Source organism: Enhydra lutris, unplaced genomic scaffold, assembly GCF_002288905.1.
Source record: "Enhydra lutris kenyoni isolate GAN:26980312 unplaced genomic scaffold, ASM228890v2 scaffoldscaffold58, whole genome shotgun sequence".
NCBI lineage: Eukaryota > Metazoa > Chordata > Mammalia > Carnivora > Mustelidae > Enhydra > Enhydra lutris.
The window spans coordinates 8950861-8973273 of NW_019154142.1; positions in this window are offsets into that span (position 1 = coordinate 8950861).

Sequence of the window (22413 nt, forward strand, 5' to 3'; positions counted from 1 at the left end):
TCTGGCAATTTAGAAAGTGAAGAAATTGGTTCCAGTTTTATGCCAGTATTTACTTTTATGCTTAGAAATTTTTTTCTTAAAAGTTTAGTAGTACTCAATATTCCTAGCTATTATAATAAAGAATTCTGTGTTTTTAAGAATGGATAAAATTGTCATGTCAAGACTACTGATTTTCCTCTTAACTAGCCACCTCTACGGTATAAAGCTAGTATTTTTACAAGATGCCTATAACCCAAATACAGTTTCTTATATGGTAGCATCTTATTCTGATTGCCAGGGGAATACATAAAAAGAAATTACTTGAGAAATAGACTTGCCAGTCTGAACTATAAATTGAAAAGCATAATTCACAAGGCTGTATATCAGATGGTACTTTTCTCTGCACACTGATGGCTGACACCAGAAATGACTATTCTACTACAGAATTGAAGTATATTCCCCCTTTTCAAGAGGCTACTTCTTAAAATGAAACTTTTTAATACATATAAAATTATATATTCAACATAGTTTTAAACCATAAGAGCCTTTGCTCCCGAATTGCTAATAATAGCCCTAGAGGGAAGCAATTCGATTAAATAATCACCAAAAATTCATGAAGAATACTTAGGTCCTGGGCTGGGCTGGAGGGAAGGGTCAGGTGGAAAAAGCACTCCATCTCCCTCTCCTTCTTCACATTTAAGTGCAGGTCAGGAACACACAATGCTCTTGCATAAGCCTCAAGATAGTTCAGGACCCAGAAATATTTGGAGGTGCAAAGTTGGAGATAGCAAGAATATCTACAGAGTGATTTTCAGACTTCTAGGGAAGTTTTTCAATACACACAGTAAAGAAGTGCATGTAATTTACCACTCTACTAACATGGCAGCAAGGGCTTGAGTTTAAACTTAGGAAAAGCATTCATAGTGAACAGTCAGGTTCATGGTGGGTTGACTTTAGAGCTTATCATTCAAACAAGGATCTTTTCAGAGTAAAAGGGGAGGATAGTAGTGAGGGCCAGGCAAGAGAGGAGGGAGGGCGCCTGTAAGAGTCAGCTGTTACAATAGGGGATGGTACAGTCAGCTTCTGCTCCAGGCCCCATGAAGGAAGGGGAACCCCTTCCATCTCTCTTGCCCATGACAGGCAGGTTACAAGTTTGTCTTCCTCAACCTTTTTCTTTCCTCACTGTTCCCCGGTATTTACATCGAAACATTTTTTTTTCATTGGCAGTTCAAAGTTTTTGCAATTCTAGTGATCATTAATCTCACTGCTTGTGGAAATTTTGACAGTTCAACAAGTTCTTTAGATCCCTACAACTTCATATTGCCATTTTATTAACTTGCATTCAATTTCTAGATTGCATGGTGTTGGCCTCCTGCAGAACAGCCGTAACTAAATTATATCCCAGGTCAATATTAGGAGCTATAAAAAACACCCCCAAGAAATTTGTTGTTTAGTCTATTAAGAAACTGTCAAACATTGGTCCTTAGATCATAGAGTTCTCTTTATAAAGGTGCCCCAGAGAAAATTCTGATCTGAGTACAAAGAAACGTTATAACTTTCCGGATGGGTCTCTGATTATGTTAAAGACTGAGTTGAGTAACTTAGACCATTCTTGTTTTACTGAGAGCATTAGAAAAGTTAGTGCCAGATTTGAGATGCAGTAATACCAGTGGATAGGTCATTATGATCAGCAGGTTTAGCCTTATCTCTCATTTCTTGGGTTCCAACTTTATTTTTTCTTGGTTGTCTCACTATATTTGCAAATTGCACTACTTTGGCATATTTTATGTCCCCTGGTAAGCCCCCTGAAATCCTTGCTGGATTAAGATACAGTTACAAGAATAAGAAGGAAAGGAAGTGAGGAGACAAAAATAGAACTGCTGTTTGCAAATTTTATTTTTACTTTAATCAAGGTCAAAGTCAACCCTGTCCTCACTGTCTTCTCTAAGGAGGACCCAGGTGCCTCGTGGCAGATACTGAAGGGCAGTGGGTCAGAGAGGAGTCTCTGCAGACTTGTTTCAGGTCAGAGTTTAAACTTCTGTTTCCCTTCTTAGACAAAGGTGACACTAACCGCCCCCCATCAGCAGTAAGTGCTCTGTAGGTTGCCTCCTCCTAGTGGTGGTGTGTGTGCTGAGCTGAGCTACACCCCCCCCCCCCCCCCCCCCCCCCCCCCCCCCCCCGCCCTCCTGTGGTTCCTGCATGGCCAGCACCCCATGTCTTCAGGAAGACCTGCCTTGTTAGAAGTGCTGTTGATGAACAAAGAAAATCCTTTTTTACTTTGTGCAAAGCTGACCGGCCACAAGCAGAAATGAGAACCACAATTACGGCTTTACTAAGTCCCAAGTACTAACCATGCCAACTCACCAGCTCAGACAGTCATCAACTACCTGGCTCTAAGCAGTGGCTTCACTGGTTGCAACATGTAGGAATCTGAGTATGAAGAACTGCAGGAGGAAGTTATCTGTGGCAAACTTGCCAGATATGAGCAATAAATGCGGAAATGAAGACGTGCTCAGAGGAAAAATACGTGTGACAAACTGTAAGATCCATTTGTAGCAGAGACTCATTAGAAGTCCATTCATACCAGAATTTTTCATTTGCTGCGTTATGTGTGTTTTTTTAGGACATAATGCTCAGCCTTCCAAAACTATTATTATTCTAGTCTGCACAAATTTCATTTACATATTTACATAAACAAAAGGTTCAAGACTTTACGCATCTGCTATACTTGGTTCTGTAGTAAATGATTACTTATCATTACTTATGCAAAGGATACGTTTGGGAAATAGGTTCAAATATTTACAAAAATTATAATGTAAAGAAATTAACATTTTTTTAAAATATTTTATTTATTTATTTGATAGAGATTACAAGTAGTCAGAGAGAGGCAGGCAGGGAGAGAGGAGGAAGCAGGCTCCCCGCTGAGTGGAAAGCTCGATGCAGGGCTTGATCCCAGGGCCCTGAGACCATGACCTGAGCCGAAGGCAGAGGCTTTAACTCACTGAACCACCTAGGCGCCCCGTAAAGAAATGAACTAAACTCATGAGACCTGGGTTTCACCCCAGCTTGGCTACCAGACAGCTGGATGTCTTTGGGAAGACCCTCTTGAGACTACTGAATCCTAATCCCCATTGGGCTACACCTGTGGTTCTCAATGAATGACTTTAATAAGAGGTTGGTAAAACTGAAGACTCCTAGGCCCTACTCAAGACCTACCAAATTTCCATTTCTGGAGGTGGGGATGAATTTGTTATTTTCGGCAGGTGATTTTGATTTGGATATCTCAACAACATAGTTTGAGAAACACTAGACCTCTTCTTTTAAAGGTCCACAAAATTTTTGTTCCATGATTAGGTCAAGTTGAATTTTCAACATCCTCTCCCCAAAAGGAATCCATCTGCCTTTCATAGTACGAAGACAAAAGAAAATGATTGTAGGATTTCCTATTAGCCTTCCCGGATATCAAAAATTTTGTAGTAAGTGGAGTACTTAATAGCAATATGGTCATGGTGCCTTAATCATAATTGTTTTTTGCAATATGGCCAACTCAAAAATAATGATTCATCAGGTCATATTATTGTTAATAATACCTTTTTAATAATAATCACAAGTGTACCGATTATCAAAAGTCTTCTGCTAGCTTCTGCACACCAGCAATACAACAACCATTTCTAAATACTAAGCTTTTAATTATGACATTAATATTAAAAATAAAGTCTAAATTATCATAAAATATTAAACATAAAGTTATATTTCTAACAGAAATATAGTTATCTTTCTAATACATATGCTATACTCTATAAATAGCAATACACAGAAAGATTGCTTCTTAGAAGCCAACTTCACCTAGAAACAGTAGAGTTTGCATAAAACCTTGGGTGATCCTGAAAGAACAAAATTTCAGGGCTCACACCAAACATTGTTTCAAATCTCAGACATTTCAAAAATCCGGATGTTGCTGACAGCTGGTCTGCTTCTACAGAGACACTGATAGAAAATTCTGCATCTGCTAACATGTTTCTATAACACATCAGAGAATTTGTTTTCTCCATAAAAAGAAGAGTTTCTATAAAGTACAATCATTCTTCTCCTAGAGTGTCAACACTTGCATCACAAAGTCCTCATGGATGCTACTCCCTTTAAAGTGCTATGCCCTAGATGTGGCCTAATTAAGTCTGCAATTTTGACTACACTCACTGCACATGGACCGTCAACATGCCTTTTTGCAACGTCCATGGCCTGCTTCCCAGAGCTAAGGCCAATAGGTGCTCCGGAGCCTGCCCTCCCTGGCTGCTATACGCCACTGTGTTTAGAGATAGACAGCAAGTTGCTGGAGCTGAAGATGGCTCCTGGCTTCCTGGGGGCACTGCTTCCAGGTCCCTTAGTGGTGCTGCCATCTAAAAGTGAATGCATATGTACCTTTAGTTGGTGCCACCACCGTACAGAGCTGCTCGGCTCTTCTGCTGTAGCCAGATTATGCAAGCACTGCAATGCCCACCCCTCTGGGACTGCTGAACTTCCAACCACGTGGGGACTTTCCGGGCAGTAGGAACCAACTTTATCAAGGCAGGAAATGCCAGGGAAGCAGTGGGCTGCAGAAGCAGCCCTCAGCCCATGACTGAGAGAACTGAGAGTTTTAATACTACCTCTAGTCCTCTCCCCAAGGCAGAGCATGGCCCTGACTCCTACAGAGACGTTCAGAATTTCCCATGGGGACTAACCTCCATTTAACCACAGTGGAAACTGGTGTGATAATTAGCTCCTTTATTGCCTGGCTTCCCTTCTCTAGTCCCTTCTTCATGTCCTACAAGTATTTCCTGAATTCCATCTGTACTTGAATCCCTGTCATAGAGTCTGCTTCTGGGAGAACCCACCTAAGACACCGTCTCATGGGGTGTCATCTCCCTCAAAACAATCTTTTAGTGGATGTGCTTTGTTTGTTAGTTTTTTTAAAGTAAACTCTACACCCAACATGGGGCTTGAACTCACAGCCCTGAGATCAAGAGTTGCATGTTCTATTGACTGAGCCAGCCCTGTGTCCCACACAGGATGGGGTTTTAAACATTTAGCATTGGCTGATGTGTAACCATTGGGTGTAACATTTGTTAGTGTCCTTCAACCTCCCCAGTACCAAGTTAGAATCTCTAGTGAAATAGAACATAAAATCTGGAAAGAGATTGATAAATAGCATTTCACCTTTCTGCTGGTTCATTTTTCATATTTGAGGGGAGTTGAGCTCCAGGGAGGTGAAATGATTCACCTAAGGTAACACAATCAGAAAATGGCTGAAACAGGAGCAGACTTTAGACATTTTGGCCACGAGCTCAGGGCTGAAAACACTATGCTTCAAACCTCTAAGGAAACTAGTATGCTATTTCATTAAATCGAAGCTACATTATGACTACATAGAAGGCAGACAACTTTTTCTACATCTTTTTTCCCCCCAATTTTCCTCATTAGTAAGGTCTTCTAGGCTGCAAAATAGGAGTGTCTGCACATATCTCAGTTTAAATTTTATGGTCCTATGCTGGATTAGTAAAATGATGATCAAACATACAGATGTATATATCTTAAGAGATTCCTCAAAACAACATTTATATGTCTCTGTCTTCATGTTACATGTCTAAATTAAGTAAATCTTACAGTTTTCTTTTCTCTTTTGCAGTTGTCCAAGTGGTACAGGGTTTCTACTCAGAGGGGGTTTAAAAACTCTAACTTTGCCAACCTACCTCATGACTTTGATGGCTTTCAACTTTTCACCAACAGATACACCCATTGAAAAGGGTGGAAAGAACTACTTAGCATTAGAACTAGTTCAGTTTCCATATGCATCAGACGTTACTATTTATTGTACTTACACCTTGACCAACCTTGTTAGAAAATTTATAAACTCAAATTTGTGATTCAAAGGACTTCAACAAGAATAGATCTCATGATGGAAGTCCAAATTTGCCCCCTCCTACTATGAATGAGGACTCTAACCCCCAGGGAGGTCAGGTGATTTTACTGAGTTGAGTTAACGCAGCCAATAAGTAGAGATCCAGGTCTTCAGATTTCTGGTTTAGTTCTTTCCCCAAATGGTTTTTATCAATATTCTTTTCCAAAGTCATCTACATTACTGGTACAAAAATCTCAAAGGTTATGAGGCTGTGATAGAAATAACTCTATCATCTGCTCACACTCTCCTCTTTGTGCTAATAAACCACTGAGATAGTTAGGTGGCTAGTCCCTCAGCCCTCTGATCCATCATCAAGCTTTGATGCCTCAGGAAGCTTAGATTGTAGCTACTCTGGGTTCCTGTCCCAATGCCTTAGCCTTGGCTTTGGAGCACCAGAATCTCTTGGGAATTTAATTGGAGACTTTTCAAGTCACAAGTTCCAAGAGGAAATTACTCTAGAGATATTTTTAAATCATGCAATATTTAAATTTCCTAAATGCATTGTGTTCAATGCTACTCAAATTTCCACCTCAGAAATAAAACTGAAAGGCGTGTACATGTTAGGACCTGAACATGAGTAGCTCTGATGGGAAAAGTGTCTAGGAGGGTAATAAACACTAGGGCTTTGCTCCACCAAAGTCGTACAAGTCAGGACAGTGTCTTTGGTTATCAAACTCCAAACACTGAAATGCGCTAGAGATAACTGTCTTTCAAAAAAGCATAGAGTAGGTAAGAGTCAAACTTGAAAATTCAATAGCTAGCCATTTGTCACTAGGAAAAATTCACTATTTTCTACATATAGAATTTTCTTAGAAATGGTATATTCAAATTGTAATATTCATAGTAGTGTAATCTTTAATTAGTATGTATCAGTTTCTTACTCTACAACCAAATAAATATTTCTCAATTTCCTCTTCTACTTCAATGCCATTTTACCTCTTTAACATTACCTGTGTTAAATTAAAAAAAGGAAGAAGAAGAAAGGACAGTGCAATAAACCAGGGAAGCTATGAAACATTTTTTTTTCTATTTCTATCTATTCTGCTATTCTGTATTGTGGCATTATAATGGAAAGAGCATTGACTAAAATTCAGGAGTCCTGGGCTATTGTCCTGACTCTCATTAAACAATGTAATGCTTTGATTGCTTAATCTGCAAAATGGAGACAATCAAAATTAACTACCTCCCTGGATTCTCCGGGAAGCCCACGTGAGCTTCTTCTGTGAAATAAGTTGCATCTGTAAGTGGAAGACAACCTGGTGGCAGTGGCTGGGAGGAAATGTCTATCCAGCTAAACAATTCCCACAGGCAATTAATGTAGCAGAGGACTCAGGCAAGTGGGGGAAGAAAGCCAAGAAAGAGGGGGCAATGCAGAGCAACAGCAACAAGAGCCACAGCCCCCCCCCTTTCAATCCACTGCTTTGTGCAGGGACATAGATGAGGGGGCCCCAGACCAGCTTCAGACCAGAATTCCAGAGATAAGGAGGAATCCACAGAGAGGAGATTAATGTGGAGAAAAGATGGGGAAAAGCAAATGTTGCCATGTATTTACTCACTTCTGAAAAGACCACCGGAAGAGAGAAAAGTATGTACCAGGCTTTCAGAAAAGAAGCAGTGAAAGCCAGAGATGAGTCAAAGGGTGATGGAGCTCACACTACCTATGCACTCACAGTTCTCACTGCTCTTTCACATTGTTTCAAAGGAAACTCTTGATAGATTTGTTGGGGACCAGGCAGGTTGACATCATCCGCATTTTGCTGAATAGTACCCTGAGACACAGAGAACTTGATGATTTGCCCAAAGTCACCTATGTTGTAACTGAGAAATTCAGAGTTAAAATCTAAGCTTTCTCATTTTTGTTACCAGTATGTTTTTGTTTTTATTTTTGTTTCTTTCTGCTATCACTGGTCATTGGTAAATGCTGAGAATTTTATATGTTGAATTTTAAATGAATTAATCTTATTTTATACCTGCAATAGAATATACTCAGTAATTCACATTTTAAGAGCATGAAATACAATCTGAATATCAGATCAACAAAAACATTTACTAAGATAGATAAAATTTATTTAAAAAGCAAACAAAGGCTAGGCCTTTTGAGCAATCCAGTGAATCCCTGGATAAGCCTCAATACTCTATTAGACAGAGATCCAGTCAGTGATGACACAGTAAACATAGAAAACATTATCATTCGATTTAAATGACCTGTGAAGTGTTAACAACCCCTAGTTGCTTTGACTGCTTTGGCATTTATTCTGGAAAATTATAAACTTTTATATCTAGAACTGAAGTAGAAGTGAATGAAGTTAACTGTTTGCTATGCGCTTTTTCAATTTTTCCTTTAAAGACTAAGAGAAAGTTATCATGCACCTATGGAGGAGTGCCCAAAACATGGTAGTATCCATTCAGCTCACAAAATCCTGATTGTGCTTTCTATAAGGAAGAGGTTCTTAGCAAACATGTAAATGAAGGAACATATATGAGTGGATGCAGAGGACTATACATATGAATATATAAACTGCCAAGAACAGGACAAGGGTTTAGCCACAATGAAAAGAGAAACGAAACAACTGAACCAATGATATCCAAATGAAACCAAACTGGAAACATTTGGCAGCTAAGGTATCCTCCTTATCTTTCAAGTACAGGTGTCTAGCACAGCTGCATGGAATTTATTTGCTCCCTTCTCTCTGGTCCCAATGGCAACTGGTGTGTATCTCTATGAGAGTCCTTTAATTCAATCTATGGGCATGATTCACGAATAACCAGCTCAGACCTGACTTAACTCCCCTACCCAATTCTGAATGGTCTCTTACCTTAAACTCCGGCAGTATAAAGACACAGACACAAAAGAAAATACAAAGAGCACACTGCTTAGATTTAGTTGGTATCAGTTAGGCAGAATCCCAGCAGGAAGAGATGGCACACACCAAAGAGATGACCCGGAAGTGTTTAAAGAACTGACAGTTTTACACATGTGGGCAGGTGAGGGGACAGCGGTAGCAAGAGTGGAGCACAGCAGGAAGCCTGCCACCCCTGAATGCAGAGGCCAGGGAAGTTCAGAGGGCTGGAACTGGCAAGATCTGGGCTGTAGAAGAGGTCCACCCATCAGAGGCTGTAGCCTGCAAGGGCAGAAGGAAACCTCCACCATGTAAACTCCCGCTCCTGTCCTCTCCTCTAAAGCTTCCCATTGCCTAAACCAAACTAGAGACCAGAGGGCAAGTCAGCTTGGTCCATGCAGTTTCTAATACAGTCCTAAGGAGCACAGAGGAGGGTGAAGAGTGGATCTGGAAGGGCAAACAGAATATTAAGAGGCTGAGGTTGCCCACAGGGCTGTTCACTGAAGTAGTATTTATAATAGTGAAAAGTCAAAAAGAACCTAAATGTCCATCAAGAGTGGCATGAGTAAAAAAAAAATATTTTACATACTTTAATGAGGTGAGAAAATGCTAATGATAATACTAAGTGAAAAATAAAGCAGGAGACAAAAGGCATCTAAATTCCTGCCTTTGTGATATCATCTTTAGTACTAATTCATATGAAAATATGTACAGGAAAGGAACAGAATGTTAATAATGTTATTCACAGATAGTGAGATTATAGATTATTATAACTACATGGTAAAGCTGTCAAGATAGCTAAGGCAACTGTAGACTACTACATCAATCAATAAAATGAGAATCTCAATTATAAAAGAATAGCCCTCAGAATGTCCACTGGTCTGAGCACTTCTATAGAACCAGACAGGACATTTAAAAAGTGGCATCAGGGATGACTGGGCAGCTCTGCCAATTAAGTGTCTGACTCTTGATTTTGGCTCAGGTCATGATCTCAGGGTTGTGGGATCCAGCCCCACATTTGTCTCCTCACTCAATGGGGAGTCTGCTAGAGATTCTTTCTCTCCCTCTCCCTCTGCCCCTCCCACTTTCCCCCTGTGCACAACTCCCCACCCCACCCCCCACCCCAGCTTGGGCACTCTCACTCTTTCTCTAAAATAAATAAATAAATCTTTTTAAAAATTTTAAAGAAATAACATAGAAATAAAAGTGGCATCAACCAAACCTCCTCAGGGAAGATAACATGATACTTTGGGGCCTGAAATCTAACTCATGTGAGAAACACAAGAATAAATTGGGCATGTTTCTCTATTACTTTCCATATTTCACATCATATTTTCTCATTTCCCCTAGCAGCTCTTTAAATGAGGTATATAGAGAAAGAGAGGTCTGTATTATAATCACTCTAACCACTAAAAAGATTATGCCTCCCCCACCCCTAATATATCACTTAAAATAAGAACAATTCTAAATCTTGAAACAAAATTTAAATATCTTAAAATAACATTAATCTCCAGGCATATTCTGGATTTTTTTTCTCTCTCATCCCTGCTTTGCTGATATTGTAAGTACATGTTTAATTTAACAAGTAGGTAATCTAGCACACAATACAGATTCAGATCTTCCTCAATTTATGTGGGGCCACACCCTAATAAACCCATCATAAGCTGAGAATACTATGTCAGAAATGCATTTAATAAACCTAACCTACTCAACATCATAACTTAGCCTAGCCTACCTTAAACGGGCTCAGCACACTTACACTAACCCAAATCATCTAACAGAAAGCCTATTTTATAATCAAGTGATGAATGTGTCATGTACTTTATGGAATAGTGTACTGGAAGTGAAAAACAGAATGCAAGAGCTGTATGGGTCTGGAATGGTTGTGAGCATATGGCTGAGTGGGGACTATAGCTGTCCGGCATCATAAGAGATGCTGAGATCACACCACATACTGCTGGCCCAGAGAAGATCCAAATTCAAAATCGGAAATAATTGAGTAGGAAAAAATTCCTACTCAATGTGTATCACTTTCGCACCATAGTAAAAATTGGAAAATCGTAAGTTAGAAAATCATAGGTGAATCATTGTGAATTGCGGGCCATCTGTATAAATAAAGTACTTCAGTGTTAGAATGTGTGTGTGTGTGTGTGTGTGTGTGTGTGCGTGCGCATGCAAATATAAATATAACTATCAATTTAGGGATTTTATATACCTTAGCCAGTATATCAGTCATGGTATTGAGAGCTGAAGGATTATAAATTCTCCAACCCCTGTGAAGTTGAGCCTCCTGTATTTCTCAACCTCTTTCTTGTACCTCTTTGAATATTTTCTCTTCTTTCTTATTATAACAGTAAGTATGGAAACTTTTTATCATTTTAATAGTGAATATTGCAGCTTCTCTAAAAGACAGGAAAGTGAGACTCAGTTCCTAACAAGAGCCTAAACTGGCTTGCCAGGCCACACCACAGGACTCCCACACACCAGGTGTCCAGAGTGTTTGTGTAATAAATGAATTACACTGGTGCAGTTTCACACTCACATTTACTTACCTTCCTGAGTGTGGAAAACACAGTCACTAAAGACATACATCAAGACTGCTTTTGAGAGAGGGAACATCGCTAAGTTACTTGAGTCACAAATGAAAGAAGCAAACCTGAAGCTTCAATTGTCATGATCATTGAATAATGGTTTTTAAAATTAGAGAAAGCCTACAATAAGCAGAACTGTGGTTTAAGATAAAGTAGTCAATTTTCAGTTGTAGTCTAGAAATTGAGCAGTACTCTTAACTCTTATAATTTATGCCATAGCATGTTTCAAGTCTAGCATAATGGAAAAAGAAACTTACTCTCTTTTATGACCTACTGTGAGCTAGTTCTGTGCATTTAATAATACTCATAGAAATTAATGAGCTTTCTTAAACATAATTTTTTAGATCCCTCAAATACATAGAAGTTAAAATAATATTCAATTTTCAGAGAAAGGGGCACTAACAACAAACCTACTATTTCCTATAGAGACAGGGTATTTAAAGGATTTTCATAATCCTTTTACTTCAAACTTTCTAGCTGTCTTTCAAGCCAACAGTATCTCCTATAAATTTGGAGTTTGGGTCACGAGCAATTTCTTCCCTCTTTTAGGGCTGTGATTAACTTCTGCGAAGAGTGAAAAAATCTTCAACATTTCCACCTTAGATTTCTTTACATACTCTGTGAATCACGCCAGCAACAGGTAGTAAAACTGTGGCTTGTAGAGTAGATTGGAAATCAGGAGCAACAAGTTTGTTAACCCTTCAGGGATTGAGTCACTGATTCTTGGCACAATTATGTCACGTCAACGGTGCCCCACTAACTTCCCAACACATATGAATTCCTCATTCTTAGATATTTCCCTTCTCTGCAGTGGGACAAGCATTTCAAGGAGAATGCATCTTTCCTGGTTTTTTGTTTTTGTTTTTGTTTGTTTTTGTTTTGAGACAGAGTGTGTATGTGTAATGCAAGAGAGAGAGTGGGGGGGGGTGGGGAAGGGCAGAGGGAGAGGAAAAGAGAATCCCAAGGAGACTCCATACTCAGTAGCGCGGAGCCTGATGCAGGGCTCCATATCACAACCCTCAGATCCTGACCTGAGCTGAAATCAAGAGCCACCCAGACGCCCCTCTTTCCTGACTTTTGAAAGGATGATAACTCTGAGAGCAAGTGGGTAACTACATTTGTATTGGATACTTCCATTCTTTAACTAACTACCTACCATACACACACACACATACACACACACACACACACACACACACACACACACTCTCTATCAACTACTTATTTGGTAAGTTTTAGTTTTCTCATGGTTTAGTGAAAATATTACCAGCTTTGGAGTCAAAAGACCTGGGTTCAAATACTGCCCTGTCATTGACTAACACTATCAGCCTCCGTTTTCTCAGTTCTAAACATAGGAGGAAATTTACCTACCTAGCAGAGCTATTATGAAGATTAAATAAGATGCACTGAATATGAAAGCAACTGTCACATAATAGTACTCTCTTTATTAGTGCCCTTTGTCCTATTTATTCTTGACAAAATTTTCTTGTGTTTACTCAACTGGCAGGAGAGATGGGGAATTAGGAGGTTGAAAAGCATTCTCCTTGCCCATTCCCCCATGGACACCCATTTTCCTCAGAAAGCATATCCCCCTCTTTGCCCCTGAAAAAAAATAAACCATGTTCAAATCCAACTGGCTGTCACTTTTGGTGTTTGTTGATCATTTACTTAGTGACATTAAGGTAAAAATTGGTACTCCTCTTTGTTTAATACCAAGCTTTGTAAATTTGTGGGTTTGTAAGGAGGGTCTGATTTCACACAGAGAAAAGCAACCAGGAAACCTGCCCTGAGCAAGGAAGTTGATGCATAAATTCCTCAGGGGCTTCTCTGGAGGAAGAAACCACATGGTGATGAAGGATCCAAAGCCTCAAGGCATGTTCAGCAGTCATCACCTAGATCTGGGGCTGGCTGTCCCCTTATGGGTATCAAAAAAAGCTTTTAATAAAAGTGAAATAACAAGGAAGGGTACAATTAATTGCCAGCAATGTGCCAACTACAAAGGTTTCCTGGTCAAAGTACTTGAAACTTCTCACATGGTGAAATTAGGACAATTACAAAATGCAAATTGGTAAAAGTCAAAAATTGAGCAGATGCCAGACATTCAGTAGTACTTTACTTTTATCTTGAAAAAAATCCGAAATCTAGTTTTAGACTAGCTTGTTTAAACATGTTACTGACATATACAGGAATACAAATGCTCATTTCAATCCAAGGTATGTTCCAATGAAGGCCTCCTGATCAATAATTGAATCTCTTCCAGACAAAATTATTTTGGGTAGCCAACACTAAAAGAGAATAATTTTGTAATCCCACCTTTGAAGCAACTACATTGTTTTGTTTTGCAGACAATAACAACCTCTTAATAGGAGCTACACAATGGAGGAACAAGCCAACATTTGCAAGGCAGTAGAGCCAAGAATGGCTGGCATTGCCTAGGGGAGCCTCCACTGGCTTGAAAAGCACCAGGGCAGTTCTTAGGTTTGCGCATGGCAGTCATGATAAAGGAGGCACTGTATTTCCACATGAATGTCAAGAGTTTGCTTCGACTGTCATGTTTCTCAGACGAGATTAGGTGTGTTGAGGGTGGTATGGTCATAGACTGTCATATCTTTTCCAAATAGCAGATGCAAAAAATAACCAAGCTGTGCTTTCCTAGGATATTTATAAATCCATCAGTATTATCAAAACATTTAAATGACAAATTATAAATAAAGTAAATTACATGTCATAGCAGCAGCATTACTTCAAGCCCTGTAAAGGGAGTTTTTGCATGAGTACAATATGGATAGATCCTATAACTTCAAACTGACATTTTGTCATTATAAAATATAGCTGTGCAAGTTTAACAATTTTTCGACCTCTGAAACTAATACACTAAATGTTAATTGATTGAATTTAAATAAAATTAAATTTTTAAAAAATTTTTGAAAACATTTGAAAAACATTTGAAACATGAATTCTGTTATTTTGAGTGGGATGTTTTATTTTGTTTTTGGGGTTTTTTCTTTTTCTTTTCTTTCTTTTTTTTTTTTTTGGTAGTAGATAAAATACTAATTATAGCAGAAACTCTGAAAGTATTCAATATGTCAGTAACCAGACTCTAGTATATACAGTGGCTAGTAACTCAATCTTGCAGACAATCTCATAGTTGTTGCTTATGAAACGGGGGTGGAGGGGCAGGGGGATTTCCAGGAGAATAGTCACCAGGAAGTTAAATGAATCAGTTGGGCTCCTGTCAAAGATGGGTCTAGGCCAAGGGCAGGGAGGCACAGTCTACAATCTAAGAGAACCAAAAAGAGCAGCGGCTCTGAAATCAGAAAATCTGTTTTAGTCCCACTTCCTTCAACCACACTGAATTCTTCAAACTTCAGTCTCCTCACCTATAAAATGAGGGCATGGGCTTACTGCACAGAGCCATTATGAGCCTTAAGTGGGATAAAATATCAACAATGGTTTATAATTCTTGAAGTGTAAAGCCAACATAAGGTAAAATGTGTATTCACTGTCAGGGACACCTCAGTGATAAGTCAGGAAGTAAAACCAAATGATTCATGCAGCAGGATGTCTAGAGGCCTCAAGTTAGAACGGCCCCTAGCAGCTCTGCTTGAGGAATTCTGATATCCCCTTGAGCCTGGGTGACAACTGCAAAGTCTGAGGGCTACCGTCTTCCATTCTACTGCCTGTGCCAAGACTTTGGGCCTAAACTAGGCCCATATCTCCATTATGTTGTTTCCTGACAAAGGTTGGGCAGAAGCCTCAAACACAGGATCTAGAGACATTACTTTTACATTGCATACACTTTAGAATTTCTCTTTAAAATAGCTTTTTCTTGGGGCGCCTGGGTGGCTCAGTGGGTTAAAGCCTCTGCCTTCAGTCCGGTCATGATCCCACGGTCCTGGGATCAAGCCCCGCATCAGGCTTTCTGCTCAGCAGGGAGCCTGCTTCCCTTCCTCTCTCTCTCTCTGCCTGCCTCTCTGCCTACTTGTAATCTCTGTCTGTCAAATAAATAAATAAAATCTTTAAAAAAATAAAAAATAAAAAATAAATAAAATAGTTTTTTCTTCTAAAATTTTAATGTACTTCTATTTCTATGAATTTACATATTTCTCTCTCCATGACTTAACACAAAAATTGTCTAGTACCAAAAATTGACTTGATTTCCTATATATGTTATAATTTCTCATTGTAAAACTGAAGACCTAAATATACTCATTGTGGGACTATAAAGGAGGCAGCATTAATCACAATGATTGCAATTTGTAGTAATTAACTGCAGGACTCAAGACCACAAGGTAGAGAATCCCAGCCCCGGACTTTATGAGCTCTGTGACATTGACTAAGTTAAGTGCCCCATTTTTCTTCAAAATGACAATAATAAGAATACCTACCTCCAAAGGATGTTATGAATTAATTGCAGTGAGTTAATATTTGTAAAGCACTTAGAACAGTGTGTGATATATACTGTGTATATCAAATAAGCTGCACCTTGCCATCAAATCTTAATGGAAGATAAGGTTTTCACAGACATGGTCTAAAGTTGTTATTATAAACCAAATGCTTCCTCTCATTCCTTACCTTATTTAACATATGTTATTTTGTCTCTTGACCTCAATCACAAGATAAAGAACTATCCAACTAGAGAACCCAGAGAACCATTAGGAACTTATGCCAATCTTTATTAACTAATTTGAAAAAAATTAGAAAGTGTATTACATGTGGTATCTTTATGTACTTATTGGTCAAATCTCTTACACAAGCTGTTGGTATTAACTTCAGGATGCCATAACCCTGATTTCTAATAAATGAGACTCAGTAGTTTGCTGGTTTGAAATGGCACTTAACAATAACAAATATGGACAATAGCCAAATTCCTTCACCACAAGATATTTTGCCAAGCTTAACAACAACTTACTTTTACTTGTTTAACTGCCATCATGGGAAGGTAAAAACAAAAGGCACTTGTTAATTCTGTGTTTCATTTTTCTGAATTAGCTACAGGCTCAGCCTGCACTCATTTTGTCTATAACTTGTTGATGAGAGAAATGGGGACACCACAATGGACTTTGGATTCTCTGAATCACTTGTATGTCCTTGGGGTCTCCTGGCACTTTGCCAGAATGCTCCCTTGTGATGAAGCCTATTTGTTATTGCTTCATTTCCATTGAACAGGCCCATCCAGGAGATCTTCAGTGCTGTGAAGACAGCACTAAGCAAGTGCTCATTCTGTAGAATGAAGACTTCTCATAAATCTGAATCCTTAGAGGGATTTTGATGAGGCATTTGAGTCAGCCCAATGCAGCTGTATTTTAAGGAAGCTACAAATGAGCTAATGAAACTCAACAGGCTTGCTTTTCTTACCAAACCTCTTAAAAGTATCAGACACTTGTACATACTTTGTCTCGAAAACTTGCTTGGGGACAAGGTATTGAATTCACATTTCAATTCTATCTTGGGTAAAAGCTGAGAATTCGTTTTTCTAAAATGAACGTATGGAAAGAGACCTGTGGGATGTGCCAAACAATTTGGTATGAAAATAAAGATAGGTTGTTTTTAAGGAAGAACACCTTACTTTGGAGAAGATAGGTAATGCTGGCCTCTCTTTGAAAGAAACTCCAGAATCTTTTGACAAAAATTGAGTAGACACCAAGTTAGTTTTCTGGATTTGTAAATCTGTTTAAAGAATGTTAGAACCACTTATTTTCAGCCTATAACTTTAGGATGTCAACATCATGTTTATTTATGATTTCAGCCAAGGTTTTCAAATGAGTATGTCACATTCCAAGCCCAATCATTCTTCCTAGGTATCAAAATACGACACAAGAGCTGAAATAATATGGTTTCAGGCTCTAGATATTTTAAGGAACTGGAGAAAATTATTTAGGCATAGTCCCAAATACATGATTCTCTTTGACTTAGATGCTGCTATGAAGATAAATGTTCCCATGAGCACTGGATATACTTGAAGATGATTATACCCTCAAAAAGGTTTGGAGCCTTTGATGACCTTCATACCAGAGAACAAAATGTCTCATTAATTATTCAATACGAGTAAAACTTCTTCATCAGAGAAAAAAACTCTGCCTCTTCAAGATAGTCCTTCTTCTAACCTCAGTGCATTTGATTAAATTTCTATTTCTGCATGTCATGAAATCATATGCTGCTTTCTTCCTTTTCAGCTGTATGCTCCATACTCCACTAGTGTGCAGGTTCCTTAGGAACAGGGATCATCTCTGATTTCATTTTTCTATTTCCCAGTGCCGAATACAGAATAAGTGCTCTGTGTTTTGTTGATCAAAGGAAACTTCTCTAAAATTGGACTGATAAACATTTCAGTAAGAAGATACAAAACCAAATTTGTGCCATAGAATAATCTATCATTAATCCTAGAAAAATGATTCTATAGGTCAGATTGCATTGCTTTTCATGAAGACCTCTAAAATCTTCTATACAATAAGAACAACATGAAATGGAGATTAAGCAATTATTTGATAAAATTTTCAAGGTAGGGGCACCTGGGTGGCTCAGTGGGTTAAAGTCTCTGCCTTAGGCTCCAGTCATGATCCCAGGGTCCTGGGATTGAGCCCCACATCAGGCTCTCTGCTTAGCAGGGAGCCTGCTTCCCGCACCCCCCACCTGCCTCTCTGCCTACTTGTGATCTCCGTCTGTCAAATAAATAAATAAAATCTTTTTAAAAATTTTCAAAGTAAACAGAAATACATGCAATTCAAGATTCAATGGTCTTACCAAAAACAATTTTTTTAAAATAAACAAATCACTTTTTTTTTTTTTTTTTTTTTTTTTTGCATGGACATTCCTGAAACCCAACTGATCCATTAGGTGAACTCAAACTTTAAGACAGGCAAGTCTTCTTAATATTCATAGTAAGATTGGCATTTTGAATGAATATTGGGAGTTAGAAAGTGAATTTCAATATCTAATATTTTTGCTGCATTGCTTTAATCCTGAGAAAATAGTAGAGCAGTGATTTATTGCCTCATCCTTATGAATAAGATTTATAATTAAAAGCCAAAAAAGAAAAAAGAAGGGGCACCTGGGTGGTGCCATCAGCTGAGGGTTGACTCTTGGTTTGGGCTCAGGTTGTGATCTTGTGATCATGATCTCAGGGTTGTGAGATCAAGCCCCAAGGTGGGCTCTGCGCTCAGAGTGGAGACAGCTAAGGACTCTCTATTCCTCTCCCTCTGCTCCCCTACCTTGTGGTCTTGCACTTGTTCTCTTTCTCTCTCTCTCTCTTTTTAAAAAAGAAGAAGAAAAAAGTGAAAGAAAAAAGAAGTGAACCCAAGACCAGCAGTTCTAAATGTCTCCAAGAGTGTGTACATCATTTGTATATGGACTAAGAGGATCATGACCAAAAGCATAGAAAGAGGGGGTGAAGAGCGACACAATGACAGAGAGAAGCAGCAAAGAATTAGCCTACACTGAACTCAGACTCCAAAATCACTTCAGAAGAAACTCCTCTAACTTCAAGTATAAAGTTGACCTTCCGCTTCCTCAGTCCTATGTATTAAGACCCTTAAGTCACTGAATGCATAAAGGTCTACCCTTTTACAGACGAACAGGCATGTCCAGACACTCAAAGGTATTTCAGAGACTGATAGACCTGGTTACAACTTCTGGGCTCCTGAAGTTGCTTGACTCCACTTACAATGGAAAACATATCTATTCAAGCTGCCACCGCTGCTATGATGACAAGAACCACAGCTATCACAGCCCCTGTCACTCCCGCTTCCCTCACCTTTCATCTGTCCAGCACCTGCTTTGGGCGAGGCTCTGCACCAGGTGTTTTGCGGCTGTGATATCTAATCCTCCTGGAGCCCCGTGAGGGAAGTGCCAGCATCTGCATTCTACCTGGGAGGAAGCTGAGGCTTCAGGAAACTTGGATCCAAATGGCAGAGGGAGATTTGAAACTGTGTCCGTCGACATCACCGTCTGTGCCTTTTTCACAGCAGCCTGATGTTAGAACTCCTATTTATTGGGCATCTGTTCTCTTTTGGGCACAACGCTAGTCATTTTAAATATATATTTAAAAGCCTCAAGAACAGTGCTTAGAGGTGGGTCTCAGATCATTAAACTGAAGTACCTTCCCAAGGAGCTCACAGCTAGTAAATGATAGAGCTCAAGTTCAAATTCCCATTTTATCAGTGGTAAAATAAAACCTAAAATCTCAAACTCTTGCCTTGGGCATGAGATAAATAAGAAAAATAACCCAGTGTTAACCAGCTTAGATGTAACATTAGATAAAACCAAATGACTTCTCTAGCTACGTCCTTGATGTTAGAAAACACTAAACCAGCCACAAAAGACTGAAAACTAGAATCAATTTTAAGTTATAAAGACTAACATTCTACACATCCAGAATGCTTTCGAATAGCATTTTAAACAACTATTCTCTTTCTGAAGGAATAAAACAGCAGTTTATCCTCACAACATTCTAGCGATATAAACAGGGAGTAAGTTGTTCTCCCTTCTGAGGAGGGAAAGGTCCATTGCAGTACAGGTAAACGGGGCTGTGTACAGGGCAGAAACCTGAGCCTGCAAACCCTGACTTGAAGATAGGTTTCTGCCCACCCAGGGAGGTGGCTCTGGCCTCCAGCAATGGCTGCATTTTTCCTCCAAAGGAAATGAGGTCTGCAGATTTTCCGAGGATTACGTGGCTCCCCACCACTTGAGTCTGGCTCTCTGGCAGAGAACACTAACGCATGCTTTCTAGGTTTAGGGCTCAGGGTAGCTGGAGGGTAATCATCTTCACGTCACTGCATTGACCTTCAGCTAAGAGCTACATAAGGAAATATATAAAAGGAAGCACCGTTTCCATCAGATAGCAGAAAATAAACACATAAAATTACTACTAAAAAGGAGGCGGAGGCAAGATACTAGTGAGAAAAAAGGGAAACAACCTCCCACTTACTAGTGTTGACAATGTGCCAGTCACTGTTCTGAGCACTTGACGTGCACGAACTTGTTTATTTTTATAACAACTCTTATTATGCCCCCTTTACAGATGAGAAAACTGAGGCACAAAAAGGTTAGTAACTTGCTCAGGATGACATGGCTGTCACAGTAAGTAGATGAACAGGGATTTAAACCCAGATAGAGAATCCCCCCCTCTGAATAAACGGTTTAAAAAATGGGGTAGAATTCAAAACGTCATAAATGAGTGTCACTAATGGCTACTAAGGAAAGTCAGGCCACAGCTCCCAACACCCAAACCATGTCCTCTCCCCTGGATCCTCGATGGCAAGAGCTGAATGGACTAGACAGGAGACTGGCTACCAAGGAGGACAACAGCTCTCTTTCTATGAAAAATAACATATTAACACGTTTACCAAGACCAAGCTGAAAAAAATCATAAGGTTGAATTTTAGGAAGTGAGGCAGCCAGTGTTCAAATTGTTTTACATTGAGAAAGAAAATGACCCTCATTGATTTTTAGAACATCTAAGCTGAAATCTGCAAATATTTGCAGAATACAGAAATCTGACCTCAATAAACTTTAAACCATCATTGGAGTGGTAAGCTCTTCCAGGAAGGGAAGCATTTTTCCCCCACCCAACCTTATTTCTTTCATTTCTTCCATTAGATCTTTGCATTTACAATGATGGTGATGATAACAATGATGATTTTACATTTTCTGAGTTTTAACTTTGTGTCCAGAAGTCTGATAAAAGTTTTAAAGTAGAAACTATCATTTGATACTCACAACAGCTCTACAGAGTCAGTATTACTGTTTTTCCCATTTTTGAAATGAAGAAATGGAGACTCAGAAAGGTGCAGTAACTTGCCCAAGGTCACACAGCCAGGATATAAATTCTTTTTTGTTTGCTTTGAAAGCCTTATGCCCAGCAAAAACATGTGGCCATCTGACTATCTGCTCCTCATACAGAGACAAAGCTCACAGCAAGATCTGCACATTTTGCCTCCTTCCACCACCTCAAGTCCTGGACAGAAGTGAGTGGACATGGCCAGATGGCTCAAGAGAGCCACATTGGTCAAGATGAACCAGAAACCTAAGTGTGTTTTAGCCACTCTCTTTAGACTAGAAACAGGTACACTCTCTCAGAAGTAAACAAAATATTTAGGAAGGTGATCTAACTAGGAAAACATCCCAAAGACAGACCAGTATGTTTAGTTTTCAGAACATTCATTAGTACAAAGTTCATCACAGTTCAGAAGGAAAGTTCTGTTGTTCAAGACTGAACAACAATACAAGATACTTGGGGAGAGAAGCAAAAACTCCTGTTTTAAGTTTTAGTCTAAAATGCACTTGGATTTGAATACATTGTCTATAACTGTGTATGATAACATTTTGATAGACAGGAAATGATGGTGATACGTCAGATAATAAAAAAAAAAAAACAAGAGGGACGCCTGGGTGGCTCAGTTGGTTGGGCGGCTGCCTTCGGCTCAGGTCATGATCCCGGCGTCCTGGGATCGAGTCCCACATCGGGCTCCTTGCTCAGTGGGGAGCCTGCTTCTCCCTCTGCCTCTGCCTGCCACTCTGTCTGCCTGTGCTCATGCTCTCTCTCTCTCTAACAAATAAATAAATAAAATCTTAAAAAAAAAATAAAAATAAAAATAAAAAAAACAAGGAAGTGTCTAAAATATTTATGGAGGTAATAGGAAAAATACTTCAACGATGGGTACATCATTATTGAGTAACATTTTTAAAAAGAAATTCCAATTGGGGACACCTGGGTGGCTCAGTCAGTTAAGAGTCAGACTAGATTTTGGCTCAGGTCATGATCTCAGGATGCTGGGAATGGAGCCCCATGAGGGTGGATTCTACACTCAGTGTGGAGTCTGCTTCTCTCCCTCTCCCTCAACCCTTTCCCCCACTCATGCTTTCTCTCTAAAATAAATGGATAAATCTTAAAAAAAAAAAAAAAAAAGAAATTTCAATTGGTGATTAAGCACAGTAAGTCTTTGAATAGATAAAATTATGTTCTATTACAACCAATTATTACCATGGATGATAAAAATATGAGAAAAAATAAAATGCCTTCTTTTGTAGCACTCCCCTCCCATCCCCTCAAACATACTCGAGCCAT